Source organism: Triticum aestivum, chromosome 3A (genome assembly GCF_018294505.1).
Source record: "Triticum aestivum cultivar Chinese Spring chromosome 3A, IWGSC CS RefSeq v2.1, whole genome shotgun sequence".
Lineage (NCBI taxonomy): Eukaryota > Viridiplantae > Streptophyta > Magnoliopsida > Poales > Poaceae > Triticum > Triticum aestivum.
The window spans coordinates 722,273,893-722,279,209 of NC_057800.1; positions in this window are offsets into that span (position 1 = coordinate 722,273,893).

Here is a 5,317-nt window from a genome sequence, read left to right on the forward strand (position 1 = left end):
CCCTACGGGTTCGGGAGATATGTAGACATGACCGAGACGACTCTCCGGTCAATAACCAACTGCGGGATCTGGATACCCATGTTGGCTCCCACATACTCCACGATGATCTCATAGGATGAACCACGATGTCGAGGATTCAAGTAACCCCGTATACAATTTCCTTTGACAATCGATATGTTACTTGCCCGAGATTCGATCGTTGGTATCCCAATACCTCGTTCAATCTCGTTACCGGCAAGTCACTTTACTCGTACCGTAATGCATGATCCCGTGACCAGACACTTGGTCACTTTGAGCTCATAATGATGATGCATTACCGAGTGGGCCCAGTGATACCTCTCCGTCATACGGAGTGACAAATCCCAGTCTCGATCCGCATAAAACAATAGATACTTTCAGAGATACCTGTAGTGCACCTTTATAGTCACCCAGTTACCTTGTGACGTTTGGTACACCCAAAGCACTCCTACGGTATCCGGGAGTTACACGATCTCATGGTCAAAGGAAAAGATACTTGACATTGGAAAAGCTCTAGCAAACGAACTACATGATCTTGCGCTATGCTTAGGATTGGGTCTTGTCCATCACATCATTCTCCTAATGATGTGATCCCGTTATCAATGACATCCAATGTCCATAGCCAGGAAACTATGACTATCTGTTGATCAACGAGCTAGTCAACTAGAGGCTTACTAGGGACATATTATGGTCTATGTATTCACAAGTGTATTACAATTTCCGGATAATACAGTTATAGCATGAATAAAGATAATTATCATGAACAAAGAAATATAATAATAATACTTTTATTATTGCCTCTAGGGCATATTTCCAACAGTCTCCCACTTGCACTAGAGTCAATAATCTAGTTACATTGTGATGAATCGAACACCCATGGAATTTTGGTGTTGATCATGTTTTGCTCTAGGGAGAGGTTTAGTCAACGGATCCGCTACATTCATGTCCGTATGTACTTTACAAATCTCTATGTCTCCATCTTGAACATCTTCACGAATGGAGTTGAAGCGACGCTTGATGTGCCTTGTCTTCTTGTGAAACCTGGGCTCCTTGCAAGAGCAATAGCTCCAGTGTTGTCACAAAAGAGTTTGATTGGCCCCGACGCATTGGGTATGACTCCTAGGTCGGTGATGAACTCTTTCACCCATATTGCTTCATGTGCTGCCTCCGAGGCTGCCATGTACTCCGCTTCACATGTAGATCCCGCCACGACGCTCTGCTTGCAGCTGCACCAGCTCATTGCTCCATCATTCAAAATATACACGTATCCGGTCTGTGACTTAGAGTCATCCAGATCTGTGTCGAAGCCAGCATCGACGTAACCCTTTACGACGAGCTCTTCGTCACCTCCATAAACGAGAAACATTTCCTTAGTCCTTTTCAGGTACTTCAGGATATTCTTGACCGCTGTCCAGTGTTCCTTGCCGGGATTACTTTGGTACCTTCCTACCAAACTTACGGCAAGGTTTATATCAGGTCTGGTACACAGCATGGCATACATAATAGAACCTATGGCTGAGGCATAGGGGATGACACTCATCTCTTCTATATCTTCTGCCGTGGTCGGACATTAAGCTGAGCTCAATTTCATACCTTGTAACACAGGCAAGAACCCCTTCTTAGATTGATCCATATTGAACTTCTTCAATATCTTATCAAGGTATGTGCTTTGTGAAAGACCTATGAGGCGTCTTGATCTATCTCTATAGATCTTGATGCCTAATATATAAGCAGCTTCTCCAAGGTCCTTCATTGAAAAACTCTTATTCAAGTAGGCCTTGATGTTGTCCAAGAGTTCTATATCATTTCCCATCAAAAGTATGTCATCTACATATAGTATGAGAAATGCTACAGAGCTCCCACTCACTTTCTTGTAAACGCAGGCTTCTCCATAAGTCTGTGTAAACCCAAACGCTTTGATCATCTCATCAAAGCGAATGTTCCAACTCCGAGATGCTTGCACCAGCCCATAAATCGAGCGTTGGAGCTTGCACACCTTGTTAGCATTCTTAGGATCGACAAAACCTTCCGGCTACATCATATACAATTCTTCCTTAAGGAAACCATTAAGGAATGCCGTTTTGACGTCCATTTGCCATATTTCATAATCGTAGAATGCGGCAATTGCTAACATGATTCGGACGGACTTTAGCTTCGCTACCGGTGAGAAAGTCTCATCATAGTCAACCCCTTGAACTTGTCGATAACCCTTAGCGACAAGCCGAGCTTTATAGATGGTCACATTACCATCCGCGTCTGTCTTCTTCTTAAAGATCCATTTATTTTCTATGGCTCGCCGCTCAACGGGCAAGTCAGTCAAAGTCCATACTTTGTTTTCATATATGGATCCTATCTCGGATTTCATGGCTTCTAGCCATTTGTCGGAATCCGGGCCCGCCATCGCTTCTTCATAGTTCGAAGGTTCACCATTGTCTAACAACATGATTTCCAAGACAGGGTTGGCGTACCACTCTGGTGCGGAACGTGTCCTTGTGGACCTTCGAATTTCAGTAGGAGCTTGATCAGAAGTATCTTGATCATCATCATTAACTTCCTCTCTAGTCGGTGCAGGCACCTCAGGAACATTTTCTTGAGTTGCGCCATTTTCCGGTTCAAGAGGTAATACTTCATCAAGTTCTACTTTCCTCCCACTTACTTCTTTCGAGAGAAACTCTTTCTCCAGAAAGAATCCATTCTTGGCAACAAAGATCTTGCCTTCGGATCTGAGGTAGAAGGTATACCCAACAGTTTCTTTAGGGTATCCTATGAAGACGCACTTTTCCGACTTGGGTTCGAGCTTTTCAGGTTGAAGTTTCTTGACATAAGCATCGCATCCCCAAACTTTTAGAAACGACAACTTATGTTTCTTACCAAACCATAATTCAAACGGTGTCGTCTCAACGGATTTCGACGGAGCCCTATTTAAAGTGAATGCGGCAGTCTCTAAAGCATACCCCCAAAAAGATAGCGGTAAATTGGCAAGAGACATCATAGATCGCACCATATCTAATAGAGTGCGATTACGACGTTCGGACACACCATTACGCTGAGGTGTTCCAGGCGGCGTGAGTTGTGAAACTATTCCACATTTTTTTAAGTGTGTGCCAAATTCGTGACTCAAGTATTCTCCTCCACGATCTGATCGTAGAAACTTGTTTTTCCTGTCACGTTGATTCTCAACCTCACTCTGAAATTCCTTGAACTTTTCAAAGGTTTCAGACTTGTGTTTGATTAAGTAGACATACCCATATCTACTCAAGTCATCAGTGAGGGTGAGAACATAACGATAGCCACCGCGAGCCTCAACACTCATTGGACCGCACACATCAGTATGTATGATTTCCAATAAGTTGGTTGCTCGCTCCATTGTTCCTGAGAACGCAGTCTTGGTCATTTTACCCATGAGGCATGGTTCGCACGTGTCAAATGATTCATAATCAAGAGACTCTAAAAGTCCATCTGCATGGAGCTTCTTCATGTGTTTGACACCTATGTGACCAAGGCGGCAGTGCCACAAGTATGTGGGACTATCATTATCAACCTTACATCTTTTGGTACTCACACTATGAATATGTGTAGCATTACGCTCGAGATTCATTAAGAATAAACCATTCACCATAGGAGCATGACCATAAAACATATCTCTCATATAAATGGAACAACCATTATTCTCGGATTTAAATGAGTAGCCATCTCGAATTAAACGATATCCCGATACAATGTTCATGCTCAAAGCTGGCACTAAATAACAATTATTAAGGTTTAAAACTAATCCCGAAGGTAAATATAGAGGTAGCGTGCCGACGGCGATCACATTGACCTTGGAACCATTCCCGACGCGCATCGTCACCTCGTCCTTTGCCAGTCTCCGCTTATTCCGCAACCCCTGCTTTGAGTTACAAATGTGAGCAACTGCACCGGTATGAAATACCCAGGAGCTACTACGGGCACTAGTAAGGTACACATCAATTACATGTATATGACATATACCTTTTGTTTTGCCGGCCTTCTTATCCGCTAAGTACTTAGGGCAGTTCCGCTTTCAGTGACCGCTTCCCTTGCAATAAAAGCACTCAGTCTCGGGCTTGGGTCCATTCTTTGGCTTCTTCCCAGCAGCTTGCTTGCCGGGCGCGGCAACCTCCTTGTCGTCCTTCTTGAAGTTCTTTTTACCCTTGCCTTTCTTGAACTTAGTGGTTTTATTGACCATCAACACTTGATGTTCCTTCCTGACTTCTACCTCTGCTGATTTCAGCATAGCAAATACTTCAGGAATGGTCTTTTCCATCCCCTGCATACTGAAGTTCATCACAAAGCTCTTGTAGCTTGGTGGAAGCGACTGGAGGATTCTGTCAATGACCGCATCATCCGGGAGATTAACTCCCAGCTGAGTCAAGCGGTTATGTAACCCAGACATAGTGAGTATGTGCTCACTGACAGAACTATTTTCCTCCATCTTACAGCTAAAGAATTTGTCGGAGACTACATATCTCTCGACCCGGGCATGCGCTTGAAAAACCATTTTCAGCTCTTCGAACATCTCATATGCTCCATGTCTCTCAAAACGCTTTTGGAGCCCCGGCTCTAAGCTGTAAAGCATGCCGCACTGAACGAGGGAGTAGTCATCCACACGTGTCTGCCAAGCGTTCATAACGTCTTGGTTCTGTGGGACAGGCGGGTCACCTAGCGGTGCTTGTAGGACATAATCTTTCTTGGCAGCTATGAGGATGATCCTCAGGTTCCGGACCCAGTCCGTATAGTTGCTGCCATCGTCTTTCAGCTTGGTTTTCTCTAGGAACGCGTTGAAGTTGAGGACTACGTTGGCCATTTGATCTACAAGACATATAGTAAAGACTTTTGACTAAGTTCATGATAATTAAGTTCATCTAATCAAATTATTCAATGAACTCCCACTTAGATAGACATCCCTCTTCTAGTCATCTAAGTATAACATGATCCGAGTCAACTAGGCCGTGTTCGATCATCACGTGAGACGGACTAGTCAACGCCGGTGCACATCTTCATGTTGATCGTATCTTCTATACGACTCATGCTCGACCTTTCGGTCTTCTGTGTTCCGAGGCCATGTCTATACACATGCTAGGCTCGTCAAGTCAACCTAAGTGTTTGCATGTGTAAGTCTGTCTTACACCCGTTGTATGTGAACGTTTGAATCAAACACCCAATCATCACGTGGTGCATTGAAGCAACGAACTATCGCAACGGTGCACAGTTAGGGGGAACACTTTCTTAAAATTATTATGAGGGATCATCTTATTTACTACCGTCGTTCTAAGTAAAC